The following is a 15,384-nucleotide window of genomic DNA, read 5'->3' as shown; positions in this document are numbered from 1 at the left end:
AGCTATAGTCAGAGGTATAAAGGTCAAGTCGTTATCATTCCTTAATAGTGGACTTGGCTCCATTTATTTCATTCTGCGTTTGCTCTATGAAACCAGAGATTCAGATTTCAAGATTTTTTCAAGGCAAATTCTAAATGCCCAGGAAAGTGCTACCAAATCCCTTTGGAATTCAAAGAAAAGGACTTATTGGAGATGGGAATAAACCTCCTTGGTGTTAGTGAACAGGAGGGAAGATCAGTAAGGAACTTCTTGCCATAGCTACACTTGGCAAAATGGCCAAAGAGACTGCCCCTGCATTCAAGTGAGAGGTATGTTGTTATAGGATGATTGATACAGTTAGGAGATGCCCTACTTTGGCGAGACATATATAGAATTAGAGCATAGGTAGGTTATGTTTCTTAACAGCTAACTGTTGAAGTCAACAAAGCTGTAACTTATGAAAAGAGCAATTTTAGAGGTAAAAATTGCATATTTGTGAAGAAATGGTAGATTTCACATCCTATGAATGTAAATTGGTCTAAACACTTCAGAGACCTTGGAGTAATTGGAAATCACTTTGGAGAACAAGCATATATTATAATAAATAGAGTTGAAGATGCTCATTTCTTAAGAGCCAGTAATGTGAGGCTAGATGTGTCCCAGTGGGACTCAACAGGACTGGTGCCACGCCTGTGGGGCATTTTTGTTTATAAGAGTGATGGGGAGTTTGCTGCCAAATAGTAGGTAGGAGCCAGGTGTCCCATATGTCCTGCAATCTGAAGGCTTGTCCCATTCCAAAAAGAGTTGTCCTGGGTTCTCCATGTCTTTAGATGGTATACTATAGCATTCATGTAGATGAAAAACTTGTTATTGATTTTTTATTTTTAAATTTGATCTTCTATAGGCATATAGTTGACTTACAGTGTTGTGTTAGTTTCAAGTGTACAGCCAAGTGATTCAGTTATACATATACACATATCTATTATTTTTCAGATTTTTCTTCCCAAATAGGTTATTATAGAATATTGAGAAGAGTTCCTGTGCTATACAATAGAATCTTATTGGTTATTTACTCTATATATAGTAGTGTGTATATATTAATCCTAACCTTTTAATATATCCCTCCTTGCCCCTTTTCACCTGTGATAACCATAAATTTGTTTTCTAAGTCTGTGAATCAGTTCCTGTTTTTTAAATAAGCTAATTTGTATCATTTTTTATATTTCATATATAAGTGATATCATATGATATTTGTCTTTCTGAGTGTGGCTTACTTTACTCAGTATGATAATTTTTAGTTCTGTCCAGGTTGCTACAAATAGCATTATTTCATTCTCTTTTATGGATGAGTAATATTCTGTTGTATATATGTACTATACTGTCTTTATCCATTCATTTGCCAATGGACATTTAAACTGCTTCCTTGTCTTGGCTATTGTAAACAGTACTGCAATGAACACTGAGGTGTATGGATCTTTTCAAATTACGTTTTTCTCTGGATATATGGGAGTGAGATTGCTGGATCAACGGGAGCTCTGTTTTAGAGTTTTGAGGAACCTTCATACTATTGTCAGTGGTGGCTCCACCAACTACATTCCCACCAACAGTGTAGGAGGATTTCCTTCTCTCCACACCCTCTCCAGCATTTGCTGTTTGTAGACTTTTTGACGACGGCCATTCTGACCAGCGTGAGTTGGTACCTCATTGTACTTTTGATTTGCATTTCTCTCATAATTAGTGATGTTGAGAATCTTTTCATATGCTTTTTGGCCATCTGTATGTATTCTTTGGAGAAATGTCTACTTAGGTCTTCTGCCTAGTTTTTTGCTTGGATTGCTTGCTTATTTCATATTGAGTTGCACCTGTTGTTTGTATATTTTAGAAGTTAATCCCCTGTTGGTCTCATCATTTGCAAATATTTTCTTTCATTCTGTGGTCTGTCTTTTTTGTTTTGTTTTCTTTGCTATACAGAAGCTTTTATATTTAAGTAGGTCCCATCTGTTTATTTATTTATTTATTTTCTTTACTAAAGGGGGTGGATCAAAAAAAAGACCTTGCTGCAATTTATGTCAAAGAGTATTCTGCCTATGTTTTCCTCTGAATTTTACAGCATCCAGTCTTACACTTAGGTATTAATCCATTTTAAGCTCCTTTTTGTGTACAGTTAGAAATGTTAGAAAATGTTCTCATTTTATTCTTTTACATGTAGCTGTCCAGTTTTCCCAGGATCACTTATTGAAGGGACAGTTTTTCTCCATTGTATATTCTTGTCTCCACTGTCAGATTAATTGATCATAGGTATGTGGGTTTATTTCTAGGCCTTTTATGCTATTCCATTGATCCACAAGTATGTCTTTTTGCCAGTACCATAATCTTTTGATTCAGTTCAGTTCAGTCACTCAGTCATGTCCAACTCTTTGCAATCCTATCGACTGCAGCACACAAAGCTTCTTTGTCCATCACCAACTCCGAGAGCTTGCTCAAATTCATATCCATCGAGTCAGTGATGCCATCCAACCATCTCATCTTCTGTCATCCCCTTCTCCTCCTGCCTTCAATCTTTCCCAGCCTCAGGGTCTTTTCCAATGAGTCAGTTCTTTGCATCAGGTGGCCAAAGTGTTGGAGCTTCAGCTTCATCATCAGTCCTTCCACTGAACACCCAGCACTGATTTCCTTTATGATTGATTGGTTTGAGCTCCTTGCTATCACTCTCAAGCATCATCTCCAACACTGTAGCTTTATAGTATAGTCCGAAGTCAGGGAGCCTGATACTTTCCAAAGATTGCTTTGGCTATTCTGGGTCTTTTGTGTTTCTACATAAATATTAAGACATTTTGTTCTAGATCTGCAAAAACAACACTAATAATTTCATAGGAATTGCATTGAATCTACAGATTCAATACCTTGGGTAGCATAGTCATTTTCATGATATTGATTCTTTCAATACAAGAACATGGTAGGTCTATCCATCCGTTTCTGTCATCTTTTATTTCTTTTGTCAGCATCTTATAAGTTCTGGAGTACAGTTCTTTTGCCTTCTTAAGTAGCTTTATTCCTAGATATTTTATCATTTTTGATGTGATGGTAAGTGGAATTTTCCCCCTGATTTCTCTTTCTGATCTTTCATTGCTAGTATTTAGAAATGTAAGAGATTTCTGTATGTTAATTTTGTATCCTGACACTTTATTTAATTTACTGATCAGCTCTAGTATTTCCTGGGGTCATTTTCAGTACTTTCTATGTATAGTATCATGTCATCTGCAAACAGTAACAATTTTACATCTTCCTTTCCAATTTAGATTTTTAAAATTTCTTTTTCCTCTCTGCCATGGCTAGGACTTCTAAAACTATGCTGAATAAAAGAGGCCAGAATTGACATCGTTGTTTTGTTATTGATCTTAGAGGAAATGCTTTTAGCTTTTCACTATTGACTATGTTAGCAGTGAGTTTGTTATCAGTCAGATCAGTTCAGTTCAGTTGTTGAGTCGTGTCTGACTCTTTGTGACCCCATGGACTGCAGCACGCCAGGCCTCCCTGTCCATCACCAACTTCCAGAGTTTACTCAAACCAATGTCCATCGAGTCAGTGATGCCATCCAACCATCTCATCCTCTGTCGTCCCCTTCTCGTCCTACCCCCAATCCCTCCCAGCATCAGGGTCTTTTCAAATGAGTCAGCTCTTTGCACGAGGTGGCTAAAGTATTGGAGTTTCAGCTTCAACATCAGTTCTTCCAATGAACACTCAGGACTGATCTACTTTAGGATGGGCTAGTTGGATCTCCTTGCAGTCCAAGGGACTCTCAAGAGTCTTCTCCAACACCATAGTTCAAAAGCATCAATTATTTGGCGCTCAGCTTTCTTTACAGTCCAACTCTCACATCCATACGTGACTACTGGAAAAGCCATAGCCTTGACCAGATGGACCTTTGTTGGCAAAGTAATGTCTCTGCTTTTTAATATGCTATCTAGGTTGGTCAAAACTTTCTTTCCAAGGAGTAAGCGTCTTTTAATTTCATGGCTTCAGTCACCATCTGCAGCAATTTTGGAGCCCCCAAAAATAAAGTCAGCCACTGTTTCCACTGTTTCTCCATCTATTTGCCATGAAGTGTGGGACTGGATGCCATGATCTTAGTTTTCTAAATGCTGAGCTTTAAGCCAACTTTTTCACTCTCCTCTTTCACTTTCATCAAGAGGCTCCTTAGTTGCTCTTTGCTTTCTGCCATAAGGGTGGTGTCATCTGCATATCTGAGGTTATTGATATTTCTCCCCGCAATCTTGACTCCAGATTGTGCTCTTCCAGCCCAGCGTTTCTCATGATGTACTCTGCATAGAAGTTAAATAAGCAGGGTGACAATATACAGCCTCGACGTACTCCTTTTCCTATTTGGAACCAGTCCATTGTTCCATGTCCAGTTCTGACTGTTGCTTCCTGACCTGCATACAGGTTTCTCAAGAGGCAGATCAGGTGGTCTGGTATTCCCACCTCTTGAAGAATTTTCAATAGTTTGCTGTGATCCACCCAGTCAAAGGCTTTGGCATAGTCAATAAAGCAGAAATAGATGTTTTTCTGGAACTCACTTTGCTTTTTCCATGATCCAGTGGATGTTGGCAGATTGATCTCTGGTTCCTCTGCCTTTTGTAAAACTAGCTTGAACATCTGGAAGTTCACAGTTCACGTATTGCTGAAGCCTGGCTTGGAGAATTTTGAGCATTACTTTACTAGCACGTGAGATGAGTACAATTGTGCGGTAGTATGAGCATTCTTTGGGATTGCCTTTCTTTTGGATTGGAATGAAAACTGACCTTTTTCAGTCCTGTGGCCACTGCTGAGTTTTCCAAATTTGCTGGCATAGTTGAGTGCAGCAAATACTTTCACAACATCATCTTTTAGGATTTGAATTAGCTCAACTGGAATTCCTTCACCTCCACTAACTTTGTTCGTAGTGATGCTTTCTAAGGCCCGCTTGACTTCACATTCCAGGATGTCTGGCTCTGGGTGAGTGATCACACTGTCCTGATTATCTGGGTCATGAAGATCTTTTTTGTACAGTTTTTCTGTGTATTCTTGCCACCTCTTTTTAATCTCTTCTGCTTCTGATAGGTCCATCCCACTTCTTTCCTTTATTTTGCCCATCTTTGCATGAAATGTTCCCTTGGTAGCTCTAACTTTCTTGAAGAGATCTCTAGTCTTTCGATTCTATTGTGTTCCTCTATTTACTTGCACTGGTCACTGAGAAAGGCTTTCTTATATCTCCTTGCTCTTCTTTGGAACTCTGCATTCAGATGGGTATCTTTCCTTTTCTCCTTTGCTTTCACTTCTCTTCTTTTCACAGCTATTTGTAAGGCCTCCTCAGATTGCCATTTTACTTTTTTGCTTTTCTTTCTCTTGGGGATGGTCTTGATACCTATCTCCTATACAATGTCACGAACCTTCGTCTATAGTTCATCAGGCACTCTGTCTATCAGATCTAGTCCCTTAAATCTAATTCCCAATTCCACTGTATAATCATGATGGATTTGACTTAGGTCATACTTGAATGATTTTGTGGTTTTCCCTACTTTCTTTGAAATAAGTCTGAATTTGGCAATAAGGAGTTCATGATCTGAGCCACAGTCAGCTCCCAGTCTTGTTTTTGCTGACTGTATAGAGCTTCTCCATCTTTGGCTGCAAAGAATATAATCAGTCTGATTTCAGTATTGACCATCTGGTGATGTCCATGTGTAGAGTCTTCTCTTGTGTTGATGGAAGAGGGTGTTTGCTCTGACCAGTGCATTCTCTTAGCAAAACTCTATTAGCCTTTGCTCTGCTTCATTCTGTAATCCAAGGCCAAATTTGCCTGTTACTCCAGGTGTTTCTTGACTTCCTACTTTTGCATTCCAGTCTCCTATAATGAAAATGACATCTTTTTTTGGGTATTAGTTCTAAAAGGTTTGTAGGTCTTCACAGAACTGTTCAACTTCAGCTTCTTCAGCACTGCTGGTCAGGGCATAGACTTGGATTACCATGATATTGAATGGTTTGCCTTGGAAATGAACAGAGATCATTCTGTCATTTTTTAGATTGTTTCCAAGTACTGCATTTCAGACTCTTTTGCTGACTATAATGGCTACTCCATTTCCTCTAAGGGATTCTTGCCCATAGTCATCTGAGTTAAATTCATCCATTCCAGTCATTTTTGTTTGATGATTCCTAAAATGTCGACATTCACACTTGCCATCTCCTGTTTGACCACTTCCAATTTGCCTTGATTCATGGACCTAATATTCCAGGTTCCTATGCAATATTGCTCTTTATAGCATCCAACCTTGGTTCTATCACCAGTCACATCCACAACTGGGTGTTGTTTTTGCTTTGGCTCCATCCCTTCATTCTTTCTGGAGTTATTTCTCCACTGATCTCTAGTAGCATATTGGGCACCTAGTGAACTGGGGAGTTCATCTTTCAGTGTCCTATATTTTTGCCTTTTCATACTGTTCATCAGGTTCTCAAGGCAAGAATACTGAAGTGGTTTGCCATTCCCTTCTCCAGTGGACCACATTCTGTCAGACCTCTCCACCATGACCCGACCGTCTTGGGTGGCCCCACACGGCATGGCTTAGTTTCATTGAGTTAGACAAGACTGTGGTCAGCAGCAGTGGCTGACAGGAGATACCCCATGTTCAAGGTAAGGAGCAGCAGCTGCGCTCTGCTGGAGTTGCTGTGAAGAGATACTCCAAGTCCAAGGTAAGAGAAACCCCAGTAGGATGGTAGGTGCTAAGAGAGGGCATCAGAGGGCAGATAGACTGAGTTTGTCATATGTGGCCTTTATTATGTTGAGGTATATTCCCTCTAGGGATTTCCCTGGTAGTTCAGCTGGTAAAGAATCCGCCTGCAATGCAGGAGACCTCAGTTCAATTCCTGGGTCGTGAAGATCCCCTGGAGAAAGGATAGGCTACCCAACCTATATGCAGGTCAGGAAGGAAGGGTTAGAACTGGACATGGAACAACGGACTGGTTCCAAATAGGAAAAGGAGTACGTCAAGGCTGTATATTGTCACCCTGCTTATTTAACTTCTATGCAGAGTACATCATGAGAAACGCTGGGCTGGATGAATCAAGATTGCGGGGAGAAATATCAACAACCTCAGATATGCAGATAACACCACCCTTATGGCAGAAAGTGAAGAGGAATAAAAAGCCCCTTGATGAAAGTGAAAGAGGAGAGTGAAAAATTTGGCTTAAAGCTCAACATTCAGAAAACTAAGATCATGGCATCTTGTCCCATCACTTCATGGGAAATAAATGGGGAATCAGTGGAAACAGTGTCAGACTTGATTTTTTTGGGCTCCTAAATCACTGCAGAAGGTGACTGCAGCCATGAAATTAAGAGACGCTTACTCCTTGGACGGAAAGTTATAACCAACCTAGATAGCATACTAAAAAGCAGAGATATTACTTTGCCAACAAAGGTCTGTCTGGTCAAGGCTATGGTTTTTCCAGTAGTCATGTATGGATGTGAGAGTTGGACTGTGACGAAAGATGAGCACCAAAAAATTGATGCTTTTGAACTATGGTGTTGGAGAAGACTCTTGAGAGTCCCTTGGACTGCAAGGAGATCCAACCAGTCCATCCTAAAGGAGATCAGTCCTGGGTGTTCATTGGAAGGACTGATGCTGAAGCTGAAACTCCAGTACTTTGGCCACCTCATGCAAAAAAATTGACTCATTGGAAAAGACCCTGATGCTGGGAGGGATTGGGGGCCGGAGGAGAAGGGGACGACAGAGGATGAGATGGCTGGATGGCATCACCTACTCGATGGACATGAGTTTGAGTAAACTCTGGAAGTTGGTGATGGACAGGGAGGCCTGGCGTGCTGCGATTCATGGGGTTGCAAAGAGTTGGACACAACTGAGCAACTGAACAGAACTGAACTGAACCCACTCCAGTATTCTTGGGCTTTCCTGGTGGTGCAGATGGAGAAGAATCTACCTGCATTGAGGGAGACCTGGGTTCGATCCCTGGGTTGGGAAGATCCCCTGGAGGAGGGTGTGGCAACCCATACCAGTATTCTTGCCTGGAGAATCTGCATGGACAGAGAAGCCTGGGGGGTACAGTCCAAGGGGGTTTCAAATAGTTGGACATGACTGAACAACTAAGCACAGTACATATTCCCTCTATGCTCATTTTCTGGAGTTTTTTTAAATCATAAATGGGTGTTGAATTCTGTCAAAAGCTTTTTTTTGCATCTATTGATGCAAAATCATATGGATCATATAATCATATGGATTTTATTCTTCAATTTATTTTTGTGGTATATCATGCTGATTGATTTGCAGATATTGAAAAATGCTTGTATCCCTGGTATAAATACCAGTTGATTATGGTGAATGATACTTTTAGTGTATGGTTAGACTCAGTTTGCAAGTATTTTGTTGAGAATTTTTGCATGTAGTTTCATCAGTGATGTACGTCTGTCATTGTCTTGTTTTGTGTTGTATCTTTGCCTGGTTTTGATATCAGGGTAATGGTGGCCACATAGAAAGAGTTTGGGAGTTTTCCTTCCTCTGAAAATTTTGGGAAGAGTTTCAGAAGGATAGGTGTTAACCTTTCTCTGAATGGTTGATAAAATTTACCTGTGAAGCCATCTGGTCCTGGACTTTGGTTTTCTGGGAGTTTTTAAATCACAGTTCAATTTCAGTACTTGTGATTTGTCTATTCATATTGGTTCAGTCTTGGGAGATTGTACTTCTAAGAATTTATCCATTTCTTCTAAGTTGTCCATTTTATTGGCATACAATTGCTTGTAGTCATGGTCCTTTGTGTTTCTGTGGTGTCAGTTGTAATTTCTTCTTTTTCATTTCTAATTTATTGACTAGAGCCCTCTCCCTTTTTTTCTTGATGAGTCTGGCTAAAGTTTTATCAATTTTTTTTTATCCTTTCAAAAAGCCAGTTTTTAGTTTCTTTAATCTGTGCTATTGTCTTTGTCTCTATTTTATTTCTGCTCTGATCTTTATGATCTCTTTCTTTCTACTAATTTTGAGTTTTCTTTCTTTTTCTTTCTCTAATTGCATTAGGTTTAAGGTTAGCTTGCTTATTTGAGCTTTATCTTGTTTCTTAAGGTTAGACTGTATTGCTGTAAATTTCCCTCTTAGAAGTGCTTTAGCTGCATCCCATAGGTTTTGAATCATCATGTTTTTGTTTTATCTGTCTCTATTTTTTTTCCATTTCCTCTTTGCTTTCTTCAGTAGGCCATTGGTTGTTTAGTAGCATACTGTTTTGCCTCTTTGTGTTTGTGTTTATGTTTTCTTTTTCTTGTGGTTGATTTCTAATCTCATAGCTTTGTGGTCAGAAAAGATGCTTGATAGGATTTTAATTTTCTTAAATTTAGCAAGGCTTGCTTTATGACTTAGCATGTGATACCTCTTGGAGAATGTTTCAGAACATGTACTCTGATCCTTTCAGATGGAATGTTCTATAATAAAAATAGACAAGATGTTCTATATATAAATATCAATTAATTCCATCAGGTCTAATGTGTCATTTAAGGCCTGTGTTTCCTTATTGATTTTCTGTCTGGATGATCTGTCCACTGATGTGGGGTGTTAAAGTCTCCCACTATGATTGTGCTACAAACAATTTCTCCTTTTATGGCTCTTAATGTTTGCCTTATATATTGAGGTAATCCTATATTGGGTGCATATATATTTACAGTTGTTATATCTTCTTCTTGGATCCATCCCTTGATCATTATGTAATGTCTTTGTTTCTTGTAACAGTCTTTATTTTAAAGTCTGTTTTGTCTGAATGAGTATTGCTGCGCCAGCTTTTTTTTTTTTTTTCTATTTGCATGGGGTAACTTTTTCTGTCCCTTCACTCCCAGTCAGTATGTGTCCCTAGATATGAAGTGGATCCCTTGGAGACATAATTCCTATGAGTCTTGGCTTTGTATCCATTCAGCTAGTCTGTTTTTTGGTTGGAGCATTTAATTCATTTGTATTTAAAGTAATTACTGATATGTATGTTCTCTTTGCTTTGGAGAAGGAAATGGCAACCCACTCCAGTACTCCTGCATGGAAAATTCCATGGATGGAGGAGCCTGGTAGGCTACAGTCCATGGGGTCGCAAAGAGTCAGACATGACTGAGCGACTTCTCTTTCTTTCTTTCTATAGTTCCTTTTGGAGAAGGAAATGGCAACCCACTCCAGTGTTCTGGCCTGGAGAATCCCAGGGACGGGGGTGCCCGGTGGGCTGTGGTCTATGGGGTTGCAAAGAGTCGGACACGACTAAGCAGCTAACACACACACACATGTTCTTATTGCTACGTCATTAATTGTCTTGGATTTGTTTTTGTGGGTCTTTTTCCTTCCCTTCCATTTTTGCTCTCTTCTCTTGTGCTTTGATAAGTATCTTTAGTGTTCTGTTTGGATTCCTGTTTCTTTTGTGTGTGTATAGCTATTGTATATTTTTGGTTTGTGGTTAGCACAAGGTTTTAATATAGCAGTCTATATATATATACACACACAAGATAATTTTAAGTAGCTGGTCTCTTAATTTCAAGTGCAATTCTAATTTTTACTCTTCTCATGATTGCTGGCTTTGCTATCATATTTGTGTGTGGATGATTTCCTATCTTTACTATATGTTTGCCTTTACTGGTCCGTTTTCTCATTTGTCATTTTGTTTCTAGTTGTGGCCTTCTCTTCTTTGCCTAGAGAAGTTTGTTTACTATTTGCTGTAAGTTGGTTTGGTGGTACTGAATTCTCTTAGCTTTTTCTTACATGTAAAGCTTTTGATTTCTCCCTATTGAATTTGAATGAGAACCTTGCTGAATAGAGTATTCTTGGTTGCAGGTATTCTTCCTACAGTAGAGCGTGTTTTTCCCTTTCATCACTTTAAATATATCATGCCACTCCTTTCTGGCCTGCAGAGCTTCTGCTGAAAAGTCAACTGATAACCTTATGTGGAATCCCTTGTATGTTATTTGTTGCTTTTCCTTTGTGCTTGTAATATTTTTTCTTTGTCTTTAGTGTTTGTCAATTTGATTAACCTTGTCTCTGCAAGTTCCTCCTTGGGATTATCCTATAGGGGACTCTCTGTGCTTCCTGGATTTGAGTGACTATGTCCTTTCCCATGTTAGGGAAATTTTCAACTATTATCTCTTCAACTATTTTCTCAGGCTCCTTTTTTCTTCTCCTTCTGGGAGCCCTATTACATGAATTTTTGTGCACTTACTATTATCCTAGTGGTTTCTTAAACTGTCTTCATTTTATTTCATTCCTTTTTATTTATTCTGTTCCATGACAGTGATTTATACCAATTTCCCAGCTAAATAAATCTCCTCCTTTATTCTGCTACTGATTCCTTATAGTGCTTTTCCATTTTAGTTATTGTATTGTTTTACCCTGTTCTTTTTATCTTCTAGTTCTTCATTAAACATTTCTTGTATCTTCTCAGTCTATGTCTCCATTATTTTTCCAAGATATTAGATCATCTTTACTCTCATTACTCTGAATTCCTTTTCAGATAGATTGCCTATAACCCTTAATTGCCTATACAGCTCACTTAATAGTTCTTCTGGCGTTTTACCTTGTTCCTTTGTCTGGAATACATTCCTCTGCTGTCTCATTCTCTTTACACTTTTGTGTTTACAGTGTGTGTTATGCAGGCTGCAGGGCTGTAGTTCTTCTTGCTTCTGGTGTCTGCCATGTGATGGGCTGTTGCTGTTGCTGTTCAGTCGCTCAGTCGCGTCTGACTCTTAGTGACCCCACGGACTGCAGCACGCCAGGCTTCCCTGTCCTTCACTGTCTCCCAGAGCTTGCTCAGACTCATGTCCATTGAGTCGGTGATGCCATCTAACCATCTCATCCTCTGTGGTCCCCTTCTCCTCCTGCCTTTGTTGTTTCCCAGTATCAGGGTCTTTTCCAATGACTTGGCTTTTCCCATCAGGTGCCAAAGTATCAGAGCTTCAGCTTCAGCATCAGTCTTCTGATGAATATTTAGGACTGATTTCCTTTAGGATTGACTGGTTTGATCTCCTTGCAGTCCAAGGGACTCTCAAGAGTCTTCTCCAGCACCACACTTTGAAAGCATCAATTCTTCAGCTCTCAGCCTTTTTCTTTTTTTTTTTGTCTAGCTTTCACATCTGCACATGACTACTGGAAAAATCATAGTTTTGACTATATGGACCTTTGTACACAAAATAATCTCTCTGCTTTTTAATACACTGTCTAGGTTTGTCGTTGTTTTTCTTCCAAGGAGCAAGTGTCTTAATTTCAAGGCTGCAGTCACCATCCACAGTGATTTTGGAGCCTAAGAAAATAACGTCTATCACTGTTTCCATTGTTTCCCAATCTATTTGTCCTGAAGTGATGAGACTGGATGCCACAATCTTAGTTTTTTGAAAGTTGAGTTTCCAACATCACAAGCCTCTATGGGTCTGCACTTGTAGGTGACTTCATTTCGTCTCCTAATGTACTACCATGTATCTGTGGCCATTAACATATTGAAATACCTACTGTTTTATTTAAGTTAACTTTCTTATATCACAGTAAATACATTACATTTGATTTTTTACTGTGTGTAGATAAGTTAAATTATTTATGAATTTCATTTCAAGATTGTAAATGGGGTGACACAAAATAAATTTGTGATGTTTGACGGTACTGAGAATTACCACCCTAGATAAATTCTGATATGTACCCAAAGAGACAAATATAGTACAGAACTATGGTGTACAGTAGCCACAAACCACATTATTTAAAGTTAAATTAAATTAAAAAAATAAGATCCCTCACCCAGATTAGCCATATTTCAAATGCTCAGGAGCCATGTGTGGCTAGAGCTATGCTACTGTAACATCCAGATATGAGACATTTCCATCAGTACAGGCATTTCTATTGGGCAGAACTGGTCTCGAGTTAAGGCAACAATACTCATAATATCAAAACCCTAGAAATAACCTAAATGTCCACTAACAGGGGAATGGATAAGAAGGTGGAAAGCTATAAAGCAGTGAAAATAAATGGTTATGTGTATCAACACAGATGAATCTCATAAACAACACTGAGAAAAGCCAAAGACTTGTGTTTTGACAGTATTTTAACTTAACAATGCTATGTGTGGTTTAGGATTCCATATGTAGCAAAAGTATTTGTAAAATGCATGGGAATAATAAACACCAAATTCAGGATAGCAGTTCCCTTTGGCAGCAAGGAAGGAGATGCAGTTGAGAAGAGTAAAATGAGAGCTTACCTGTGCTGGTAATGTTTTCTTTCTTCAGGTATGAGGTAGGCATACAAGAGTTTATTACTTTTTATGTTTTTGATATAAAGGGTATATACTTTTTCTTTTTTTGGACACAAAATAAAATTTTAAATGGAGCACATGGCTATGTTTTACTCATCTCTCTATGCTTAGTGCTAAATAAGTCCTGGCACAGAGTGGATGTTCAGTTAATCTTACCTTAATAGTTCAAACACAGGAAAGTTCACAGTGTTACAGTTTTGCCTGTTAACATTGTTTCCATCCTATCACATTAGAGTCATTAGGGTATGTAACAATACAAACTTTTTTAAAATGCGAGTTCATTTTACAAATATTTATGAAGGGCCTGGGCTTGCCAGGTGGCTCAGTGGTGAAGAATCCACCTGCTAATGCAGGAGACATGGGTTCAGTCTCTGGGTTGGGAAGATATCCTGGAGGAGAAAATGGAAACCCACTCCAGTATTCTTGCCTGGGGAATTCTTGTCCCACAGACAGAGGAACTTGGAGGGCTATAGTCCATAGGGTCGCAAAAGAGTAGGACTCGATTGAGCAACTGAGCACATGCACACACATTAAGGGCTCACTCTATACCAAGCGCTCCTCCAGTGCTAAGGGTACAACAGTGAACACAAAATTCTCTGCCCTCAAAGGGCTTATACTTGAGTGTGTGGGGTGAGGGTGAGGGGTGGGAGTGCAGCAGAAGTGTGTTGGTAATAAAAAATAAGTAAGTAAAACAGACAGTAGGGCAGATAGGAATAAGTGCCCTCAAGATAAATGAATCGGGGTAGGGGGACAGGAAATGTTAGAGGGTTTTAGGCAACATTAAATAGGGTTGCCAGGTTGTTCTCTTTGAAAAGCTGACTTCTTGAGTTGAGACCTGAAGTGACACAGAGGCAGTGAGACTCTGAGTCAGAGGGAGAAGGATGTGCAAAGACCTCGAGGCAGCCTGGAAAGGGGGCCAGTGTGGCTGGAGCGGAGGGAATGCCTGGGAGATGGCTGGAGAGTGGATCAGAGGCTAGACATTTGAAGGACCTTGGCTGTTACTCTAGGTGATTTGAGTAGGTGGACAATGCACAGACATGGTCTGACTTATGTGTTTAAAGGACGATTCTCTTTTGGGAATGGAAGACAGTGGAGAGTAGACATAGGGACACCAGTTAGGAGATTATTGCAATAACTGAGGCTATGCTGCAACTAGGGTGGCAAGAGTGGAGGTGATAAGAGGACAGAATTTTGGCATGTTTTGAAGGCATAGGTGCAGAGCTGTTGCTGATGGACTGTGAGGCATGAGAAAAAGGGAGCAAGCAGGGATGATACGAAGGCTTTTGGCTTGAAGCAGTCATTTACTGAGAAGAGGAGGTGTTGGTTGGATGGCGGTAGAGTGGAGTTCATCTGGGACATGTTAAGCTTGAAATGTTTACTAGGCATCCAAGTGGGATTGTTAATTAAACAATTGATATATGAGTTTGAGGGTAGAGGGAAACATAGAAGCTGGAAAAATTAATTTGAGAGTCGTTAGCATACAGGTTCTAGCTGTTGCTTCTTGATTTGCCTGCATACAGATTTCTCAGGAGGCAGGTAGGTTGGTCTGGTATTCCCATCTCTTTAAGAATTTTCCATAGTTTTCTGTGATCCACACAGTCCAAGGCTTTGGTGTAGTCAAGAAAGTAGAAGTAGATGTTTTTCTGGAACTCTCTTGCTTTTTCTGTGATCCAACAGATGCTAGCAATTTGATCTCTGGTTCCTCTGCCTTTTCTAAATCCAGCTTTAAATCCAGCTTGAACATACCTGCCTCCTGAGAGATCTGTATGCAGGTCAAGAAGCAACAGTCAGAAACGGACATGGAACAACAGACTGGTTCAAAATTTTCCGGAAAGGAGTGCATCGAGGTTGTATATTGTCACCCTGCTTATTTTACTTACATGCAGTGTACATCATGAGAAACGCTGGGCTGGATTAAAGCACAAACTGGAATCAAGATTACCAGGAGAAATGTCAATAACCTCAGATATGCAGATGACACCACCCTTATGGCAGAAAGCAAAGAAGAACTAAAGAGCCTCTTGATGAAAGTGAAAGAGGAGAGTGAAAAATTTGGCTTAAAACTCAACATTCAAAAATCTAAGATCATGGCATCCATCCAGTCCCATCACTTCATGGCAA

General features: G+C 39.5%; 1 protein-coding gene across 2 annotated transcripts in view; it reads right to left on the bottom strand.

Annotated features, from left to right (window-relative positions):
• Nucleotides 1-15,384, bottom strand: part of LRAT (lecithin retinol acyltransferase) — a 154,563-nt gene that overhangs the window by 56,807 nt on the left and 82,372 nt on the right. The gene's annotated exons all lie outside the window — the stretch shown is intronic.

Source organism: Cervus elaphus, chromosome 5, assembly GCF_910594005.1.
Source record: "Cervus elaphus chromosome 5, mCerEla1.1, whole genome shotgun sequence".
Lineage (NCBI taxonomy): Eukaryota > Metazoa > Chordata > Mammalia > Artiodactyla > Cervidae > Cervus > Cervus elaphus.
The sequence above is the reverse complement of the archived record's forward strand: the minus strand, read 5'-3'. Positions and strand labels throughout refer to the sequence as shown.